Source organism: Astyanax mexicanus, chromosome 3, assembly GCF_023375975.1.
Source record: "Astyanax mexicanus isolate ESR-SI-001 chromosome 3, AstMex3_surface, whole genome shotgun sequence".
Taxonomy (NCBI): Eukaryota; Metazoa; Chordata; class Actinopteri; order Characiformes; family Acestrorhamphidae; genus Astyanax; species Astyanax mexicanus.
Window position 1 is genome coordinate 37,473,042 of NC_064410.1, and position 23,995 is coordinate 37,497,036.

Here is a 23,995-nt window from a genome sequence, read left to right on the forward strand (position 1 = left end):
ATATCTATATTTATAATGTGATCTTAACTGCTAATCAGAGATCTTCACAAGTCACAAGTTCACATGCGAGTCCAAGTCAAGCCTCAAAAATCTTTTATTTTTATATAGTCTCATTAACTGCAGGCCTTCCACAGTGTACAAAAGTAAACTCCTCTAAAGAACCTGTCTGGGTCATTGCAGCTTCAAATAAAAGCCTTTCATTACAGAAATGCCTTCAGTCTGAAGGACAAAACAACACTATAGCACACGGAGTAAATATCAGATTTGAAAGAAAGCGACAAAAAAAAAAAAAACTTGAAACGCTTCGTTATTTAAAGCAGTATTGAACCCAATACTGCTGTGAGCTGCGGGAGAATGCCAATGCAGTAATGACAGACTTAGCAAACATAGTTAGGATAGATGTGGTGTAGTTATTTTAATACGCAATCAAGCTTGTTCAGCCAAGCAACAATTATAAAAGAACACACATACGGACAGAGGTTTATCATTTCCCATTTTTTACACCACAGAGAAAAAATAAAAAGTTTAATTTCTCTGGAGCTGGAAATACACAGCAATGGGGTGTATCTAACTACCTTTACTAGCATTGTTCACTCTTAAAAATAAAGTTGGCTTTTAGTTGTTTTTAGTTGCTGCTTATGTGATGCCATAGAGAAAATACTTTTGGCTCCAGAAAAAGAAATGAAATGTGTGAAATGTGCTGATCATGTGATGCTTCGGCGTTCACGCTCTCCCAGTTTCTGATTGCCCACACCTGGTCTGTGTTTGTAGAAATACATCTTTTTTCAGTTTATCCTCACCGAGTATTAAATCTAGTTTGTTATCTCTTTTACGACCTATTTTGTGTTTTTTTGACTACTCTCTTGCCTTGGCCTCTTTTTCGCTTGTTTTTTTGTTGCTGATCTGTTTTTATGTATACAGTCTACTCTTTTTTCCTAGCTCTTTTACCTTTTGAATGACCTGTATATGACCCCTTTTTTTGCCTTCTTCACTCTGATATGTTGTTTATAATTTCTGCCAGTCTGACTTAACCCCTTGATAATAAATTGTTTGATTGGTATCTGCATGTGTCTGTCCTTGGTTTGGCCTGTGGGATACTTTTAAAGAGCTATTAACAGTAAAGGAAACGCATTTTACCTCTTTATTATACCTTTTTTACATATAGAAATTTACATATAGTGCAATATGGCCCTTGTATGGAGGAGGAGGAGGATGATGACTATTCTGCTGATTGATCTATGCTATGATCTATTTCTAAGGATGTACTGAACATTTGGGACCAAAATTAAACCCATCAATAAAACACATGAAATGCTGAATACCATAAATACCAAAACGTTTTTCCATTCACTTATTTCGAAGATAAGTAGAAAACAATTATCATGACAGCCTCAACTTGATGTAAGGGTTCTTTATCGATTTACAGGTTCTTCACGCTTTGACATTTCTATAAGAAGTGTGTTTTTTACAGAAGCAAAAGTAGTTTTATATGGCATCCCTCAAAGAACAACTTGAAGCCCTCTTAATTTTAAGGAATGTATACTTGGCTATATCTGTTGATGCCTCTGGGCCTCCTAACCTTTATTAAGTTGGCTTGGAAAAGCCAACTTATTGTTCTTCGTTTTCTTCTTATTATTATTATTCTTACGCCTTTTTTTCTGTACGCTACTCCTCCTAGAGCTTTTATCGTAGAATCACGAAACTTTCACGGATCGTAGGACCTATAGTGAATTACGTTGCTTGTGTGATTTATTGTACGGTTTTCGTAAAAACTTCGTAAAGGTACGCATTTTTTCCCCATAGGAATGAATGGGGGAGAATTTTGAACGTCCGTGACGGTCACAATTTTTGAGATACGGAGACCAAATTCGGCGAGCTAATAGATCTTATCAAGATCTTTAAATTAATAGGCCCAGAGTTCCATCTCACACACGAGCAGCTCTGCGCACGGAACCCCTTCTCTCCCCTGCTCCTCCAGTACTCTCACTCTCTCTTTCTCACTCTCTCTCTACTTTTCACTCTCTCTTTTGCTCTCTACTTCTCTGTTTCTCACTCTCTTTTGCTCTCTACTTATCTCTTTCTCACGCTCTATGTCTCTATATCTTTTTCTCTCTACTTCTCTATTTCTCACTCTCTCTTTTGCTCTTTACATTTCTTTATTTCTCACTCTCTCTTTCTCACTCTCTACTTCTCTATTTCTCACTCTCTTTTGCTCTCTACTTCTCTATTTCTCACTCTCTTTCTCACTCTACTTCTGAATTTCTCACTCTCTTTCTCACTCTCTCTCTACCTCTCTATTTCTCACTCTCTCTTTTACTCTCTACTTCTCTATTTCTCACTCTTTCTTTCTCTCTTTCTCACTCTCTCTCTACGTCTCAATTTCTCTTTCTCTCAACTTGTCACTCTTTTTCTCACATTCTCGCGTGTTCTTTCTCTTTTTCTCGCGATTTTCTCCCTACTTCTTTATTTCTTGCTCTCCCTTTTTCTGTACTTCTACATTTAACACTCTCTCTTTTTCTCTACTTCAACCATTTTATAAATGATAGCAACAACCTAGCAACCAGTTATCAACACCTTAGCAACCACCTGGTAAACATTAGCAACTGCCTAGCAACCACTTTAGAAATGATCACAACCGCTCAGCAACCATCTGGAATATGTTAGCAACTGCCTAGCAACCAGTTAGCAACACCTTAGCAACCACCTGGAAAATGTTAGCAACTGCCTAGAAACCACTTAGCAACCACTTTAGAAATGATCACAACTGCCTAGCAACCACTTAGCAACCATGTGGAATACGTTAGCAACTGCCTAGCAACCAGTTAGGAACACCTTAGCAACCACCTGGAAAACGTTAGCAACTGCCTAGCAACTGCTTAGCAACCACTTTAGAAATATTAGCAACTGCCTAGCAACCAGTCAGATACACCTTAGCAACCACCTGGAAAACATTAGCAAGTGCCTAGCAACCACTTAGCAACCATGTGGAATACATTAGCAACTGCCTAGTAACCATTTAGCAACCACCTCGGATACCATAGCAACACCTTAGCAACCACCTAGCAACACCTTAGCAACCACCCCGGATACCATAACAACACCTTAGCAACCACCTAGCAACCACCTAGCAACACCTTAGCAACCACCCCGGATACCATAGCAACACCTTAGCAACCATCTAGCAACACCTTAGCAACCACATAGCAACCACCTAGCAACACCTTAGCAACCACCTAGCAACACCTTAGCAACCAACCCAGATACCATAGCAACCGCCTAGCAACACCTTAGCAAGCACCCCGGATACCATAGCAACACTTTAGCAACCACCTAGCAACACCTTAGCAACCACCCCGGATACCATAGCAACCGCTTAGCAACCGCCTAGCAACACCCTAGCAACCACCTAGCAACACCTTGGCAACACCCCGGATACCATAGCAACACCTTAGCAACCACCTAGCAACCACCTAGCAACACCTTACCAACCACCCTGGATACCATAGCAACACCTTAGCAACCACCTAGCAACACCTTAGCAACCAACCCGGATACCATATCAACACCTTAGCAACCACTTGGAAACCATGTGGAATATGTTAGCAACTGCATAGCAACCAGTTAGCAACCACTTAGCAACCACCTGGAAAATATTAGAAACTGCCTAGCAACCACTTAACAACCATGTGGAATACATTAGCAATTGCCTAGCAACCAGTTAGCAACAGCTTAGCAACCACCTGGAATATGTAAGAATCTGCTTAGCAACCAATTAGCAAACACTAAGCAACGATGTGGAATACATTAGCAACTGCCTAGTAACTACCTAGCAACCACTTAGCAACACTTTACTTTATATAGGTATATATAAAGTAAAGTGTTTATATTACTTTATAAGACAATTATTAGCTTTTCACCATGTTAGCCAAAACTTTTTGGACTTTAACATTTAGCTGAAAGTCAACAGCAAAGCAACCACTCTTCACACGCTTTAGACAGAAATATCTTAGCAACCATTTTAACTTTTTCAACGTTATTAACGTACTTTTCCAAGCCAACTTAAAGTTCGTTATCGAACTTTCCTTTTCTAGTTAGTGATTAACATCTGACCACAGAGCTGTAAATGGCTAGATATTTTTGGGTAGTGACATGAAGAAAACCATCATACCAGTGTTGCATACACTGCAGGGTACGCCTATTATTAATCGTATTCAGTCAGTGCTGGGTTTATTTTGCCCACTCTCCAAATAATACCTGGTCAGCAGTGTTCCTGTGCTCAGAAACTGGCCAGTGATGAACTGATAAGCTGAGCAGCAACAGATGGGCTACAGTCTGTAACTGTACACCTACAGTGAGCACTGAGGTAGGTGGAGATCAGCGAGTGGAAAGATAGTGGAGGTATATGGTAGAGGATGACAGTCGGGAATTGGACAGTAAGAGTGTTTGCAGTTACACAGGAATGAGGATGTGAGCGCAAACCAGTGTAAACTGAAGCAGAGACCAGTACCAAAACCCCAGTGTAAATACTGTGTTACAGCAGTGTTTACTTCCATAGTCTCGCAAAATGTATCCAGACAGAAGGTCAGTCTCGCTTGTACGGTTGATTAAATCCCCCTATCATGCTGTCTGAAATCATCTCCATATTACAGACTTAGCTTGTTCCTGTCAGTGGGACGGTTATGACAAGGAATTGAGACAAATTACAGCCATATCAATATCAGCAGAACTAGAATATGAAATATGAAGGTATGAAAGAAGGTATGAGAGTAGAAAATGAGAGAATGTGTTTGTCTTTTGACTAACTAACTGCTCGCGAGAACAGCGTAACACTCTGTAAACAGAATCATATTTGTGTAAAATCCTGCAATGTTACTCTACAGCATCAGTCCACATGGTTCTATTACTCCAAATGCTGAGCTTGTCCAGAAATGCATGTGTAAAGCGTGTCTTTAAGGGGTGGCTCAATGTGTGATTTACACTTCCCAACTCTAGAGGGAGCCCAGGAAAAGCCACAGTCTGTGTTATTTTTGTATTGAATGGGATAGCTGTAGGTTAATGAATCATTAAGTGTTTCCTCAGGGGTTTGCCTAAAACTTGTAAAAGTTCTAAGGTATTAACCTTGTAAGTCGGGTTTACCACTGGCTAGTGTGCTTTTTGAAGGCGATATAAATGATCAGAGCTCAAGTGAGGTATTCAATTTGAAAAGTTGAATAAAACTGAATTGAGTATTGAACAAAAAATATTATTTGTATTTTACTTTATAAAACATAAAGCAGTGTATGAGTAATCACTGAGCAAAATAATAATACTTATTAAAATACTAATACATTCAACTAAGAGACATCTTCAGTTCCTGAATCAGTTTCTCTGATTTTGCTATTTATAGTTATATGTTTGAGTAAAATGAACATTGTTGTTTTATTCTATAAACTACAGACAACATTTCTCCCAAATTCCAAATAAAAATATTGTCATTTAAAGCATTTATTTGCAGAAAATGATAAATGGCTGAAATAACAAAAAAGATCTCAAATAATGCAAAGAAAACAAGTTCATATTCATAAAGTTTTAAGAGTTCAGAAATCAATATTTGGTGGAATAGCCCTGTTTTTTTAATCACAGTTTTCATGCATCTTGGCATGTTCTCCTCCACCAGTCTTGCACACTGCTTTTAGATAACTTTATGCCACTCCTGGTGCCAAATATTCAAAGCAGTTCAGCTTGGCTTGATGGCTTGTGATCATCCATCTTCCTCTTGATTATATTCCAGAGGTTTTTAATTTGGTAAAATTTAAAGAAACGCATCATTTTTAAGTGGGCTTTTATTTTTTCCTAGAGCTGTATATAAAGTGTACATGTATGAATTCACTTTTTATGTCGAGACAGAGAGAGACAGGCAGAGAGAGAGAGAGAGAGTATCAGTATGAGGGATCACTTGTGTCCTTCATGAATAACATTGTGAGTGAGGGAGTGTGTGAGGAAGGAAGTTGAGGTGTTGAACTCTATCTCAGTGCCGCGTGTTCCTCAGCCTCTCTGGACTGCAGTCAGGGACCTGCCTGTCAATCAGGAACTCCATTTACCTGCTGTCTGCATGCACCAGCACCTAAAGCACTTCTTCCCGCCAATCAGCTGCAATTTGGCTCTCTCTCTGCGAGGCCGCATCACTTACTGGCTTAAAGCTGAGGACTGAGGAACCAGTCGATTAACCTGTCCATCAGGGGCAGGATTTCAGGCCACCTTTCCGCGGGACACTGATGACCACACTTAGGCAGGACGTCTCGGAATCTGACCGCTATATCATTCTCACTCAGACTCCTCTTAGTAAGCCATCGCTCACAGACCACAGCTTCTGATCCTATTCTGTCTCACTCAGAGAGTCTAACAGTTACAATTTTTGCACTGATAGCAAGTTTACCTTGTAATAACAGCTTCAAAATCACTTGTTGATAAAGGTGAGAACAGCAATTTATTTTTGCTACTCCGGGCTGCTTGGCACGTTGCTAACAGCACTAACTTTGGTGAAAAGTGCACACGAACTGCTTGCAAGAATATCGTAACACTCTCTAAGCAGAATCATATTTGTGTAAAATCCTGTAATGTTACTCTACTACTGTATAATATAAGTCCACATGGTTCTTTCGCTTCAAATATCAGTTCTTTTTTTCTGAGCTTGTCCAAAAAAAGCATGTGTAAAGCGTGTCCGTTAAGAGGTGGCTCAAAATTCAATTAAAATTCCCCAACTGTAGAAAACAAGTTCATATTCATAAAGCTTTAAGAGTTCAGAAATCACAGTTTTCATGCATCTTGGCATGTTCTCCTCCACCAGTCTTACACACTGCTTTTGGATAACTTTATGCCACTCCTGGTGCAAAAATTCAAGCAGTTCAGCTGGGTTTGATGGCTTGTGATCATTGTGATCTTGTGGTTTGCACATTTTTATGATGAGAATATAAGGAAGTGCTTTCTTTTGAAAACATACAACTATACAAACATTAGAAGTGGACCTCAAGAAAAAATATCAAATACAAGAAGAATGTCACATATGGGCCCTTTAAAATTAAATGATAACTGGTAACATCAACCAATAAAATGTTTTTTGTTTGAAGGTATGTTGAGTTTACCCTCTCTTCATTAATGTAGGATGTACAATACATTAATGTTCCTTTTCACAGAATAAAAGAAGCCCCATACTGCCTTTATTTTTGGCTGCACTGCATTTAATTATACAGAAATTATACAGTCCTCCTTTAATGCTTATCTTGTGCTGTACAGTCATTACGACAAGCCTTTCTCTCAATGCACTTTCACAGTGTTTTTTCATGTGTGCTTGAAAGAAGAACATCCTGACTCATGAATGATTGCATGTTGTCATCCTGGAACAGAGTATATCTGGGATTACATTGCCCTGCACACCCTCCCCTTTTCTAAACACCTACCTGAAACATCCAGTGACTCAATGTACACAAATTACATACTCCAGTTCCTCTCATTGCAATATTATTTACATAGTTATTTACATGTTATTTGCATAGTTCCGCTTCTCAGTCTTCTCTTTCTACTGCCTCAATTATTATTTTTGGGTCTGAATCTCTTGATCAGATCTCTCAGTATGTAGTGCTCTGTCAGCAGACCCACAGAGACACTGTGGATCCCCCCATTGTTCATTAATTCCCTAATTTAGGGAGTTTGTTAGCTCACTGTTTTGTCTCAGGGGTCGGCTGCCTTGCTGATGAACAAACACTTTCAGTGCCCAAATGCTAATTAACCTCACTTACACTCACAGACACTCTAAGACTGCACCTAAAGACACTTTCGCAAGAAAAACACACATCCCAAGCCACCCGTACCTGTCACCAAATACACACACATTCACAAATAACAGCAGCTGAGAACATTCAGCGGTAGTAATACTTATAACACAATAAAGGTGAAATGAATAGATCTTTAAACAATGCCATAGAAGAACCAGGTTCATAATAGAGATGTGAAGAGGTGGAAAAAGCACACAAGTCACATACAGAGTAAAACAAATATAAGATTCACATAAACCCAAGCAGATTCACAAATAACGCAAAAGAGCACACGATTAGCTGATGGTCTAATAAAAAAAAAAAAAAAAACATTGTGAGTAATAAACACACAAGCAGGGCTTCAGACTAACATCATCTCAAAGCCAATAAAAATAGCACATGGGAGGACGCCGAGTGGTCCAGTGGTCTAAAGCGCTGCCACTATGAGAAGAGGTCGCAGGTTCGAACCCCCGCTCATGCAGCTTTGCCATCAAGCTGCCGGCGTTAGAGGGAGCAAAATTGGCTCTGCTCCCTCTGGGTGGGTAGATGGTACTCTCCCCCCACATCACTCCTAGGGTGATGTCTGCAGCACAGGGCGTCTGTGAGCTGATGTACCGGAGCCGAGCCGCTGTGCTTTCCTCCAAACGTGCGGGCTGCTCGGTAATGCTGCATCAGCAGCAGCTCGAAAAGAAGCGGTGGCTGGCTTCACATGTATCAGAGGAGGCATGTGCTAGTCTTCACCCTCCTGGTGTTTTGGGGCATCACTAGTGATAGGGGGAGTCCTAATGAGTGGGTTGGGTAATTGGCCGTGTAAATAGGGGAGAAAATGGGAAAAATTAGAAATAAAATTATAATAAAATAGCACATGGGGCAGGATAAAAGGTCCCTCAGGATGCTTTCAGGATGGAGAATTTGCCAAAAAGTTTGCTAGTAACAGAGCAAAAGGAGGAGGGTCAATGTGGTGCTCATGGGGAAAGGCCCTGAAGGAAATAATAGTAGTTATCAAATTGCCATGTCAGTCAACTGTGGAGCTTCAAAAGTGGCAACGATAATCAAGGCAATGGCAGAACTGAGCTTTTAGATAAGCAAATGGACTTCAGCAAGACAGCAGGTGAAAATTTGATAAGACACTTGTTAAAAATAAACCATGTAAAAGTAAAATAAAGGAAATGTTACTTAACTCTCCCTTTGTTCTACTTTAGACCAGCTGTGAGTGTATGCTCACAATTCTCACAATAGCCACAATAGTCCAAAGGGATGGCTGACCAATTATATCAATGGAAAAATACACAAATAAATACAACAGTAGTGTCAAAAAAACAAAAAAAGATTTTGAGACATGTTCTAGCACTAGGAATGCAGGAAAAAAATAGATTTTAGCTTAAATTGCGTTTCTAACATTGAGCGATTCAGAATCGATTCTCATTTTAAAAAAAAACGCTTTTTGTCTCGCAGAGCTTTTTAACTGTAACACGGAGCTCAGTTACTGTCACACGGAGCTTTTTAACTGTCTCGCAGAGCTTTTTAACTGTACCGCGGTGCTCTTTAATTCTCTCACGGAGCTCAGCTACTGTCTCGCGGAGCTCTTTAACTCTCTCGCGGAGCAATAGGTTGATAAAATTGTTTTTGAATCGGAAAATAATCGTTTTTGAATCAAATCGATTGGATTTGAAAGAATCGAAAAAAAACGAATCGTGACCCCAAGAATTGATTCTGAATCGAATTCACAGCCCTATCTGGCACAGTTGTGTAAAAAGTATGTACGATAACAAAGTATGTATACAGCTCTGGAGAGTGAATGTGAAGAACATGTAAAGGTTTCTTTACCAATTTAAAGGTTCCTCATCTCTATTACAAACATTTTTCTTTATGAAATTAAAAGTGTTCTTCTATGATGTCACTTAAATAAAAACATTTAAAGCACTTATATGCCATAGAATTTAGTTTAATAACTTAAATAATAAGAGTTTAGTTCATGGCAGTGACGTACTGTGAACCTCAAACACTGCTGTCACTTTATTCAACTGCAGTTCCCCATTAAGCAAAACATGGCAGCAAAACAGGACAATTACAATACCCCTAACTGTTCTGGCACAGTCCTTACTTATTAAAAAATAAATCACATTTTAAAAACAGCAGCTTGGCTTCTCCCTCTCTGTCCAAGATAAAATAATGACCACGTTCCCGTTACACTGCTAAAAACTAAGGTACGATTATGCCATGCTCTGCTGACTGTATGAGCAACTGTGGTTCTCTGGCTGTAAGACATCAAAGGTTAGATGCTATTTTAAAATCTACATCATAGCACACAATTAGATTTTAAGATGGTAAAATGTGTTGCTTTTGGCACTGTATCCAGTATGAGTGTCACATTTTACGTGAAAATAAATCTTCGCTTCAAAATCATTGTGATATTCCACTGACTTGTAATAACTGCACTATGTAGCTTTAGTAATTGCTTGCAAGAACTTGGTAACAATGCGCAACCCAAGTTATATACATCAAAAATCTTTATAATTACTCTGCAATCTCAGTCCACATGAATTTTTAACTTCGAGATGCTGGTTTTGTACGTTTCAGCTTGTCCAGAAATGCATGTGAAAAACGTGTGCATCAGTGATGGCTCAAAGCCTGATATTACACTTCCACACTGGTGCAACAAATTTTGATTCTTCATAAAGCTTTAAGTGATTAGTAAAATGTTTTGCAGCTGGATTAAGCTAATTACTCAACTTGCCATTTGAACATATGTTGATGATGTTTATAGATTTGTGTTTCCATCAAAAAAATCTTTAAAGCCCTATCAGGATGGGATTAGTTTCTCAGGGGGTCCTGAGATAATTATTTTCTTTTATGGGTGGTCCTCTCTGATTTTATTCCCATCCGGAACAACCATGTATGTGTTTTTTTTTTAATTACAGGCTGTATTACCTACTGTTTTTTTGCTAAACTCTGTGGGGTCCTCTGGTAATTTTAGTCCCGTCCAGACTCACATCTGAGTTTTGTCTCCTTGCGTTTAATAAAATAGCTATTCGTCCACTGCCACGCCCTCTAATTACACTTTGGATGCACATTTCCACAGAGATCCACGTAAACACAACAGCCAGTGGAAATGGAGGAGCTACTGAACGTGATGTCTTGAGTCAAAAAACTCACTGGTCCTCCTGTTTTTTCAATTGCAGTCTGGATGCAAGAGTTTTATCACTGAGTAGAAGTGTGAAATATTTTTCACAGACGTCCCTCTGAGAAACTAATCCCGTCTGGATAGGGCTTAAGCCATCCAGAATGTCCGGACTCCTAAATTGATAAAGTTCATATGGGAAACTTTTCAGTGGTAAAATATATATTTTTTTCCAGATCCCACCTATATCAAGTCAAGCTCAATAATCCTGGTATAAGGACTTCTAAAAGACTATGGCTGGTTGTGAAGGCTCTGTGTTTCTGAACCAGGTTCCCGTTCCTGGTTGGATTTCCACTATTCTGATCATGTGTTGTAGCTGCTGCCTGCCTGTGCGTTGACCCCTGCCTGCTGTGACAGTACCTGAGTACTGTTTCAGCCATAATGAAGACACTCTGCTCTCCAGTCTCCTCCAGGAGATCGTATCTGTATCGGAGCTTTGTTTAGCAATGTTTCATTAAAACATTTGAATTAATAATGTTCCCATCAGTCCGATAAAAAATGTGCAATCTGACATGGTTCATTTTTTGCTACAGTATAATTGCAGTATTGAAAATCGGTATGAACGAAAATGTCCTATTTAGAAAATATGCTTAATATAATAAAATAATCAGACAATTAAATAGGACAATCCCAAAATGTCTAGAATTCAACTATATCATCTTAAAATATTATTTAAAACTTCCCAAAATAAAAAAGTATTACATTTATTGACTAGACTGTGATACCAGTACATTTTTTTAAATGCAATCACACAAAAAACAGATTTACACACACACACACACACACAGTGCAGATATATCCAGTTGAACATGTAGCTAGAGGACATAACAGTGGAATCAGTCTGAGTGTGTCTGGATGACAGAGAGAGTTTACAGGAACAGATTTGCATTTTCTGCACCAAACACACACACACACACACACATACAAACAAAGTTTAGATGAATGTGCCAGCGGCCACTGCTGTTTGGAGAGAGTGTGTGTGTTGTGCCACTTTTCAAGTCTCTCGCAGCACCACTGACACTTTCCTCTGTAGTTTTTCCCCCTCCTTTAAATTCCTATACTGTCTATTTCAGCACCATGGACAGAGACAATGTCTGTGACTACCCGTGTGTGTGTGTGTGTGTGTGTGTGTGTGTGCGTGCGTATGTGTGTGTATGTGTTACTAAAAATAATTTATTTCCAGTAAACTGTGTGTATCCATTTCAGAGGTTGTGTGTATGTGTGTGTGTATCTGGTTCCCCAGAGAATGCAGTCTATACATATCCGTTTCATTTATAATTGTAGTAACTACAGGCTTGAGCACCACGTGTATGAAACTACAATATATTGATTAGGTTGCCATTGTATTCTAGAATGTACATACTATATTTATCACATACTATACTGTTATAAATAATATGCTATCATAACATGCTATATAACTATAGTATATATTTTTTTTCTTAAGTCACATTAGTAACATTCTGGACCTCTGGATTTAGTTTAGTTTAGTTTTAGTTTTTAGTAGTGACTTTTTTAAATTACACTTTTATAAGGTGTTTAATATCTTATAACCAGACTCTTCATTTAGCTGCAACACGGCAGTCAAGCCAGTGTGTGTGTGTGTGTGTGTGTGTGTGTGTGTGTGTGTGTGTGTGAGTGAGTGAGTGAGTGTTTTACAACAAAGAAATGTAGTAAAACAGCATAATTATTTGGATTTCTGAACTGCACAGAACAGCACAGATTATTAATGCTATAAATTAATTAGAATTATAGCTTTTGAGTATATTTTGAATCCCTTTTATTTTATTTTTTTTCTATATATTATATTTATCATACATATAATATACACTAAAAATAGGTTTAAAAAATAAAGTTAAATAGAATTAAAATATATTAAAAAGCTATAATTTTATAATGTGTATATTATAATTTTAGCTTTAGCAGTGACATTTGTTGCTCATTTTCTCTTTCACTCTCTCTTTTTCTCCCCCTTTCTCTCTCTCTCTTTCTCCAGCTGCTTTCTCGCTTCTCCTCAGCATGTTCTTACGTCACACTAAAAGGTCAGCTCGCTTCTGAGGACATATTTGTGTCAAACGACTCATTAATATTCGTTTAGTTCTCTACTCACAGGATCTAACCTCACGGAGAGCGTGCTGTCAGGGCTGTGAACATGTGCAGGCGTACAGTCGAATAATACTCCAGTGTTTCACAACCTAATCTCCGCCTGACACACCTGTAGCACACGGTCAAGTGCACTCTGCTACAACGGGTTGCTGGAACAACGCCAGAGGAGAACCACATTTACATCAAGACCTTCACTTGATGTAAAGTAGACAGAATAAGCAGCAGGTTTTACTGTGATATTCACTGCAAACGTATTCATTTATTTATGTTTCGTTACTTGTTTTTTCATAAATCAGCCATAAAACATGAAATATGTATAATTCACTCCATGTATCGAAGAGTGGAGTACAATAAATGATGCTGGGCAGATATATTCTGCCTCTGGAAGAAGCAATGTGATGGACAATTTATTTGGAGCGTTCTTTACAATTGGACTTGTCTTGGTCTCAAGGTGAGGTGGACTCAGAAATGGCTGTTATAACATAAAATATAAAAGTAATATCTTATTTATTAGGGGAGGGACGAGACGATCTCACAAGACGAGATAAGATGAGACACAATATTGGGTTCACAAGGACGAAACACAATATTGGGTTAATGAAGACAAGACACAATATTGGGTTAACAAGGACGAGACATGATATTGGGTTTACGAGGATGAGACAAGATACAACAAGATATTGGGTTCACAAGGACCAGACGAGACAGAATATTGGGTTTTTGAGGATGAGACAAGATGAGACATTATTCTGGGTTTAGGAGCATGAGACAAGACATGATATTGGGTTTACGAGGACAAGATGAGACATGAATAAATTATTCACGAGGATGAGACGAGACACAATATTGGGTTTACAAGGACGAGACACAGTGAGACATTACATTGAGTTTACGAGCAGGAGACGAAAAACAATATTGAGTTTACGAGGATGAAACAGAATTAGACAAGATACTGGGTTCCAGAGAGCGAGACGAGATAAAACATGATATTGGGGTTCAGAGAGTGTGTCAAAAAGGGGGTGACCCAGGCAGGGAGACGAGGAGACGGACGCAAGTGCAGGTAGGGTGAAATCAATAAACAATAATTTAATAAATAAATAACAAGTAAACAAGGAACAAGTAAACACGAAAACATAAAACAGGGAGATATATACAAGGAACAAGGGAGTGAACCAAATAAATTAAAACTAGATAAACAAATAACCAAAAACCAAAACAAACCAGTGAAACTAGAGAACATAAACTAAACAAACAAGAAGTACTAATGATAAACAAACAGGGAGTAAATAAACAAAGAAACAAACGAGGGACTGGATAAATACAAAACTAAACTGGGCAGGGATAAATATATACAAGAAAATAAACAAGAAGCTAAACAAGATTAGGAAAACTAAACTGAGCAGGGCAAGGGAGAAAACAAATGAAAATAACAGGGAACTAGAGATAAACAGAGAAAAACACGGAATAAGGAGCACAGGAAACAAACTAGGAATAAACACGGAGCTAGGGTTATAGAGACGCGGAGAAACACAGAGAGACAAAACAACAGAGGTTAGTGCAAAGACCGACGGAGGACAAGTGGCACAGGGGACCTATTTAACAAACAGGAAACACACTAGAATTGGAAACACCTGGGGCAGGGGCGGAGCTACAAATGAGAAACACATGGAAAAGTACTGAGACAGAACACAGGGGCACAGGTCACGTGGGACACAAACAGAGACATGAGACAGGGCTAAGACGTGACAGAGTGAGGCGAGATAAAACACTATTATGGCTTCACAAGGACGAGACAATACACAATATTGGGTTTAGAGGACAAGACTTTTTTTTTATTTCAAAGATGAAATATATGATTAAAAATATTTTATTTGACAGAAACTCACAAAATGCAAAACTGCAGATGAATATTTAAATATTTATAAGTCATCATCTTGTAATGGATGTCAATCAATTTTTACATTTTTTTAAAATTAACTATGATTTATCATATGCAGTAAAATACAGAACAGTATGCTGTATATACTGCAGCCAGTTTTACTATAAACCCTACAACCGATCTCCTGTATGATCTCACATTAATTCCTTTTAGACCCTAGTACCATTGTCACATTCTCCCAGTGAGGGTTTTGTATTCAACTGGCAACCCCCCTTGAAGGTTCTATACAGACCTATGACCAAATCTCAATATCACGCCTTGTGGCATGAGATCTCATCACACCCCTATTATTTATTATTATGTATTTATTTATATTTTAACATTTTATGGTATTACACTGACCTTATACTTGTTTCAAGAGTTTAACAATAATAATTAATCAGTTTAAGCTATAGATTATTAAATGTAATATTTACATTGACAGATATTAAACAATACTGTACAAGGAATTACCAATTAATTAATAAAATATATTTTTAAAAATCTTAATTTTGGCCACTCTTAGTCTTGTTCTCAACTTTGGACTCGACTACTAAAAGTCTTGGTCTTGACTCAACCCTTAGAGATTCCCAGTCCTGGTCTGGACTCGGCTCTTATGGTAACACTAATGAATAAATCATACCAAGCAATATTGTGGTTAGGTATGCCTGCTGGGATGATTAGAATGATCAGTGTTCAATAATATTTTATATATCTTCCTTTTTCTTAAATTTTCCCTTTTCTTTTAAAAGCCAGATACAATTTTAGAGATAAAAAAACATTTGAACATATCTCATGCAATAATGTTTATTTCAGTGCATGCCTCACTGATAAGTAAAAAATTAAGAAGTCTAAAAAGGTATGCAAATGAAGAATATATATATATATATATCCAGGCAATCCACTAATACAGGACTTGTAGGCTCATATCTAATGTAGTTATGTAGTTCTGTCAGTTTGAAACATATGCATCATTAAAATGCAAAAACTGGGGATATACCCACCTAAATCAGCACCACAGGATGTATAACATCTTCCCCTGCAGAGCTACAAATGCATCTCTATGAGAGATACACACGTCAGGTGTTTCGTTACACACTGCGAGCTGCTTGCTTCAAAAATCAACATGCACTCAATCAATAAGCAGCAGCATGCTACAGCTGTGGACCTGGATCTTCTGACTGTGTTCCCAAAACTCCACACATCTGCCAATCCAGCAAAAGCAAACTTGTCACTTCATCTCCGACAACAAAGGAGGACAAAAAAAGCCTGAAACATTCACACAGCATCTCACTCGAGGTCGTCATGCCCCCAGCTGTGATGGATGTGTGTAACAGAGCGGCCCTGCAGGGGAGATCAGAGCCGGACTTCAGCGTGTGTGTGTGTGTGTGCGTGTGTGTGTGTGTGTTTGTAAGATGCCTCTCAGTCTGCTATCAGTGCATCACTGTAAAGGACACTGAGGGGGAAACAGTGACAGCACTACAGATACTTTGCACATATTTTGCACATCTTAAATGTATGATATGTAAATTTGCTGATCTTGTTATCCGTATTTACACTTGACATAACATACCCTTAACACCTTAACACATACCCTTAATCTGGAGTGTACATATAAATGTGGTTGTGTTTTGTGTTTGTATTTGGAAAAACTGAAATTATAATTTTCTGTTCTGCAATATACATATAGGGATTAGGGGTGGGTGATTTGATAATGATATTTATAAATGTTTTCCTGATACATGATTTTATCACGATATATTGGTCATGACACAAAAACAAAATGCATAAGTAGTGGCAGACTCCTAAAAAAATCTATATATAAATATCTGATAGTAGTACAGTGCATTTTACTCAAATTATACTGGACTCTTAAACTCTCTGTAATGAAAAGTGTTTTTAAAGCATTAATAATTACCAGAATTTATCACAATGTGCTAAAATATTGTCTCATTGCCAAACTCTAACTGCAATATTATAAAACACAGGAATTTCAACAGATTTCTCCAGATGACAATGATACTACACGTCATGATATTACAAATGTCCCCTGTGTATAGAAGATTGGAGTACAATAAATGACGGTAGGTAGATATGTCATAGAAAAAGAAAACAGTGTAAATTTGTAATATGTAAAGTTAGTATAATTTTCCTTAATTCTTTCTGAAGCTGCATATCCTGTCATATTATTTTTGTGCTTGTGTACATTGTGATGATGACTATGCTGATGCTGACGATGAAGCTAAAACGATGCAGCCATAACTAAGAACATGCTAAAGGATTAAAAAAAGTTGACATACAACTCTGAAAAAAAATTGAGAGCACTTACAAATTAGAAGTTTCTTTGATTTTACCTAATTTGAAACAATTCTGGAATATAATCAAGAGGAAGATGGGTGATCACAAGGCATCAAACCAAGCTGAACTGCTTGAATTTTTACACCAGAAGTGGCATAAAGTTATCCAAAAGCAGTGTGTAAGACTGGTGGAGGAGATCATTATTTGAGGTCTGAAGAGATTTTCTTTGTCATTTCAGGCATTTCTCATTTTCTTCAAATAAATGCTTTAAATGACAAAATTTTTATTTGGAATTTGGGAGAAATGTTTCTCTGTAGTTTATAGAATGAACTGTTTACTCAAACAGATACCTATGAATAGCAAAATCAGAGAAACTGATTCAGATACTGATTTTTTTATAGGTTCTGTATAGGTTCTTCACACCCACTAGGAACACTAGGGCTGGGCGATATGACAATACAGAACAGGAACTTTAACTGTTCTTGAAAGATGTGTTTTTGAGTACTGGAATGCACACAAGAAAACATACTGAGACACGGCTGTGGAAATCCACCACTCTGGAGATTTCAAATATAACACACCTAAGTCTGGAATGTTCATGTATATCTGAATCTTAATTACCTGGATCAGGTGTGTGAGGTTAGAGTGGGAGGTAAACTCTGCAGGGTGGAAGATCTTCAGGACCAAGAATGAGTACACCTGTTCCATGGCGGCTTCTTTCACTAGTTTTAGAAAAGAGTCCGAGTCCTTTATATGTTACTGACTGTTCAAAATCTCTGTATAATTTAACACTAAAGAAGTAATTTGTGGTAAAAGATTCTGTATTAGAAGCAGATTTATTCACAGTGGTGATGAATGTCAACAGACATCTGAAGAGTTCAATGTCTGTAATAGCAGCCTCATTACTTCATGCCTGAAGCGCTGGTTTAAATAATTGTTTTAGGAAGCCTTTGGCCAAAAATATTTTTTAATGTAGAGAGGTACTTGCAGGGCACTGTCAGGCAAAGATAGTTCTCAAAGAAGGGTGGTTTTGGACAGTTTATATAGTGACTATGCTTATGATTACCACTATTGTAGATATTGTCAAGTTAGTACATTCGTAAAAAGAAACAAATAAAACCAAGCCTGCTCTGAATTAATTAGTTTATCTCTGAAAAACTAAAGTATGCAGATAATATGAGGGTAAAAATGAATAGTGGAGTTCCCCCTTTAAGAGCGTGTTGTCCATTCATTCATGCTGTTTTTTTGTGTCTGTACATACACCACAGAAGCAGCCCACAGAACCACTCAACATAATGTTCAATTGTGCATATCTAAGGGTTTTTCAAGCCATTCTAGCTATCCTGACCCTTATTAGTGCTATTTTGTGTGTCAGATATTTGCAAGTGAGATTAGAGAAAGAAGAGTCTGCTACATCTGGTTTGTTTACAGTTCCTTAAAAGTCAAACTGTAGGATTTGGTTTAATTATGGATGCTGAAGAGGAGGTTATGCACTGAATGTGGGGGGAGCTATATACATACACAGCTCTGTAATTAATAAAGAGACCACTTCCGTTTCTGAATCAAGTTTCTCTGATTTTGCTATTTATAGGTATATGTTTGAGTAAAATGAACGTTGTTGTTTTATTCTATAAACTACGGACAACATTTCTCCCAAATTCCAAAAAAAATATTGTCATTTAGAGCATTTTTTATTTAGCAGAAAATGAGAAATGGATGAAATAACAAAAAAGATGCAGAGCTTTCAGACCTTAATTAATGCAAAGAAAACAAAGTTCACATTCACAAAATTCAGAAATCAATATTTGGTGGAATAACCTGGTTTTAATCACAGTTTTCATGCATCTTGGCATGTTCTCCTCCACCAGTCTTACACACTGCTTTTGGATAACTTTATGCCACCCCTAGTACAAAAATTCAAGCAGTTCAGCTTGGTTTGATGGCTTGTAATCATCAATCTTCCTCTTGATTATATTCCAGAAGTTTTCAGTTAGGTAAATCAAAGAAACTCATCATTTTTAAGTGTCCTTTTATTTTTCCCGGGGCTGTACATATGATGCTTTCGTCAGAATGAACATTCATCAGAAAGAACATTAGTTTGTATACAACAAAATATAAGTGCTCAGTAAATCTGAAACTCTTGTAATGAGGCTATTATTACAACCATCTCATTGATCCAAAGGGGGTGGAAAAGGGGAGGACAATCAGACAGTTTACAAGAGGGGGGTGTTTGTTGTCACTAATTTTGACAGAATGGACCTCCCTCAAATTAAGCTCTGTCTGTTGCTGATAAGGCCATAGTAAAATAAGTACTAATATCTTAATATGATGCTAGGAATTTATTAGATTAGAATGGATTATAAAGATATGCCTCTATGGCAATCTATTATGGTAAGAAATTATACCTTTCCACATTTTTGCTTTTATTACAATCCACACATTGATCCAAAAGGGGTGGAAAAGGGGAGGACAATTGAACAGTTCACAGTTCAACAGAATTGTCCCCCCATAAATAAATTAAAAGGCTCTGCCTTTTGCTGATAAGATAATTAGTAAAATACATACTAATATATTTGGTAATATATTATGCCATGAATTGATTTGATTAGATAGATTTGCTTGTATGTCAAAATATAAGCTCTTAAAATATTATATATTAAAATATTATAATTACAATGCACACATTGATCCAAAAGGACTGGAAAAGGGGGAGGACAGTTTACAAGAGGTGTGGGTGGGTGGGGGCGTGCTAGTTATCACTAATTTTGAGAGAATCCTCCCTTAAGCACCCCACCCCCTTCAGATTACACCCTAACTGTTACTCAAGTCAAATAGTGAAATAAATATATATATATATTTTTTTTTTAAGTGAACCAAGGTAAACACCTAGTCCATGCAAGTAGCAAGTGAGATCTGAGTAATCTGAGCAGTTCAGTCCAGCTCCATCAAAGCAGTCAGTCTCATCTTCTCCTACATTATTATTTGTGTGTATTAGTTTTACACCCTCCCACATACACACACACACACACACACACACACACGGTGCAACCAGCAAGTTTATAAATGCAAAACAGAGAGGGGGGAGAAAATGGGAAAACCGCAAAACAGCCACTTACTTTTGTGTTTCGCTTCCGTCTGTTTGTGAGAACGTGAAGAAGATCCTACTATATTCAGAGGAGCCTGAAGAATCCAGTGTGTGGGAAAAAAGATGCTCAGGTTGAAGAAGCTCCTTCTCTTTCTTCTTTCAGTTGCATTGGAAATAATAATAAAGTCTCACAGCAGCTCGTCAATAAAATTGCTTGAAAAATATTGATAACACAGTCAGTATTGCGTGTTGAAACGTCGAGACTGGAGAAGATGTGTAGCGATGATGGTCCACGATGGTCTGCTGTCAGACGCTCAGGCTGACTCTGACACTACAGCTCGCTAACAGTCTGATGTTTGGTGGAGGGGGGATAATGAGTTTATAGCTTATATATTGTGCTAACTTGCTCACTAGCAGTTAAATACAGTCGAGTGTCCTCGTTAAACGTATTGCTGGATTTAAAAAATAAAAACTGTCGACTGACAACACATGAGACAAATGCCCCCCAGCACACACACACTCTCTCTCTCACACACACACCCCTCAGAAACGGCTCAGAGCTGCGAACGGTCTACACACCATCATACTCACGAGCGGCTCGAGCGCCAGTGCAAAATGTGCCATGTTGCTGTCGACTGACAGGAAAAGAGAGAGAGAGGAAAAATCTCAGTAGAGGCTGAAGCGACACACACACACACTGAGAGAGAGGCTGCGAGCGAGCACAACACACACTCACACAGCAGAGTGACTGAGAGACAGCGACGCGAACCAGGGAAAATCCACACGATGAGCTTCACACGCAGGACGACGGAGCACCATACCTGATATCCCCTCCTCTCTCTCTCTCTCTCTACACTCAATCCCCCTCTCTCTCTTACGACGTCACGTAGAGACGCAACGTTACTCTTCCCAGCTCTCTCTCTCTCTCTATCTCTCTCTCTCTCTCTGCAGTCCACGCTCTGAAGCCCACGCGATACAAAATTCGTTATTTTTTTTCCCGCCCGTATCCGCACAAGCCCCGCCCCCAATTTTATGACTGGCTAAACGAGTACTACTCTAATCTTTGATTGGAGCATGGTCTAAGCCTAATTAGCCAGTCACAGAGCAGGCAATCACAGCACGAGAAATTGGAATTACAAACCAATCACAGCAAAGAAGAGAGACATCATAAGCCAATCACAGAACAAGAAGGTGGCATTATCATAGTATAGGTGATTGGTGCTATTAGTCACGTCACAAGAAAATTTATATTACAAGAGATTGAAACTATCACAGCACAAGTTAATTTATATTATTTGTCACTCACATCACCAGTAACAATATCACAGCACAAGAAAGTGACATTATCACAGCACAAGGAATTGGCATTATTAAAGCACAAAAAGACCTTATTAGACCATCACAGCACGAAAGAATTGAGGCTATTAGCCAATCACAGCAAAGGATAGGGTCACTATTAGCCAGTCACATGACAGAAGGAGGGTCACTGTTAGTCAGCCTGAGCACATGATGAGATACACTATTAGAAGGGACACTATTATCCATCACAGAACAGTAAATGGTAGTCTATTAGCCAATCACAGCTTATGATAAGAGGCATTATTAGCCAGTTACATTGAAGGAGCCAGGATCTTTTCAACCAAGCAAAGTGCAGGAAAGGACCCACTACCAGCCAATCTTTGAGCAGAGGTTAAGATCCACTCAGCCAATCACAACACAGGGGGGTGGGGCTGGCCAGAATACATTTGGGGGAAACTCAAACACTCCCAACATCATGATAAAGATGAGGCTGGTGGAAAGAGGGAATTAGAGCTGATTGGCTGATGGAGAGACAGATGGTGTGATCCCATCCTGGATAAATAGAGCAACCGGCTCCCCCCACCCCCCACTGAGCTGATGGCTTACAGACAGGGCGGCCAATCAAAACGCTCCGTTGTTAACCCCCCCTCGCCCCCTGTGTGGTGTCAGTTTGATGTATGTAGTCATTGTGTGAGCATAATACACACACTTGGTGCTGCTGGAGCTTCTGGGTGAGATTTCATTACGAGGAACGACAAAGATCAGCCCGTGCTGGAACCCCCTTTTGTCACTGCAGGGATTAACCAGTTTATTACTATTCATTACAGCTCTTGTTCGGCGTAAGAGCCATCCACACACACGGCGAGAGCACACACAGCTCTAAATCCTGCCGCTCCGTGCCTTGGCAGTGGAAGGGGAGGATGAGTCATGGAGGCTGAAAAGGATATCTGAGTTTACAGTGAGACAAACATTCATCAAGCGATGCTGAGGCTGCATGAAAATGTTCAATTATAGAGCTGGTCAGTAAAGGCTGTGCAGCCACTGATCGATCGGCCGACCTCAGAGCAGCCAGAGAAACTTCTGGGCAAAGTCCAGAGGGCTACAGAACAGCTGGTCTACAGTTTGAGTGCAAATATTGAATTCATTTATATAATTTTTTTTAACATTCTGCACAACTGACATTTGTCCCAAAGCATTCCAAAAGAGCTACTGGAAGAGGGCGTTGAGTGGTCCAGCAATCTAAAGTGCTGCCACTATGAACGAGAGATTGCTGGTTTGAATCCCGATCATGTAGCTTGCCATCAGCTGCTGAAGCCCAAACTGTCTGTGAGCTGATGTGTTGGAATCAAGCTGCTGCGCTTTCCTCCGAGTGCGCTGTGATGCTACTCGGAAATGATACATCAGCAGCAGTTCAAAAAGAAGCAGTGGCTGACTTCACATGTGTCAGAGGAGGCATGTGCTAGTCTTTACCCTCCTTATGTTGTAGCATCACTTGTGATGGGGGATATACAGCTGAGTAGTAGCTGAATGGGTGGGACAATTGGACTATCTAAATTGGTAGAAAATGGGATTTTTTTTTTTACTAAATTTATAAAGAGGACAAGAAATGGACCTCTGAGTGAAGTTAAAACTCAAAAGGAGAAGTGAAAATGAAAGCGGAACCAAGACTCAAACTGAAAAACTTCTTTCTAAGAGCATGAGAAAGAACCACAGAGAGAAACTAAGAATAAACAGTGAGTGGAACCAAGACCCAATTTGAGAAACTCCCTGACAGGGAGTCCATGAGAAGATACTATTAAAGGAATTAAATCTCAAAAGAAGAAACATTTTAGGAGCATTAGAACGAACCATGGAGTAGATCCAAGACTCAAAAGAAGAACTCTCTTAAAGATTGAGGAAGATACCACTCAGAGGAACCAAGACTCAAAGGGGGACATTCTCCTAGAGGATGAGGAAAAGACCACCTAGTGAAGCCAAATCTCAAAAGGAGAAACCCTAACAGCATAAGGGATAACCAAAGAGAGGAAACCAAGACTCAAACTGAGAAACTGCTTTCTATGGGCTTGAGAAAGAACCACAGAAAGAAATCAAGACTTAAAATCTGAAACTCCCTAAGATGACAAGGCAGAGACCACTGATAGCACTTTTTCAACAATGCGGAATGGGCTTCATTCTGGTTTGTGCGCCTAATTTGGAACACTTTGGCAAATTTCCACCGAAAAATATAGGATCTGTCACACCAAATGTTTCTACAGTGTGGAAGGTCATTAGGAAATTGCAGTTCAGGGGAACTGTGGAGGTCGGGCTGGTGTTCTTTA

General features: G+C 38.8%; 1 protein-coding gene across 3 annotated transcripts in view; it reads right to left on the bottom strand.

The window, feature by feature from the left end:
• The window catches only part of gabbr1b (gamma-aminobutyric acid (GABA) B receptor, 1b), a 282,328-nt gene extending 261,029 nt beyond the window's left edge, over positions 1-21,299 (bottom strand). The window contains exon 1 of one of the 3 annotated variants that reach the window (XM_049475291.1): positions 20,410-21,299. The gene's annotated coding sequence lies outside the window, so the exon portion shown is untranslated. The remainder of the gene's footprint in view (positions 1-20,409) is intronic. The other 2 variants (XM_022683111.2, XM_022683110.2) reach the window with 2 other exon arrangements.
• Positions 21,300-23,995: the final 2,696 nt, after the last annotated feature.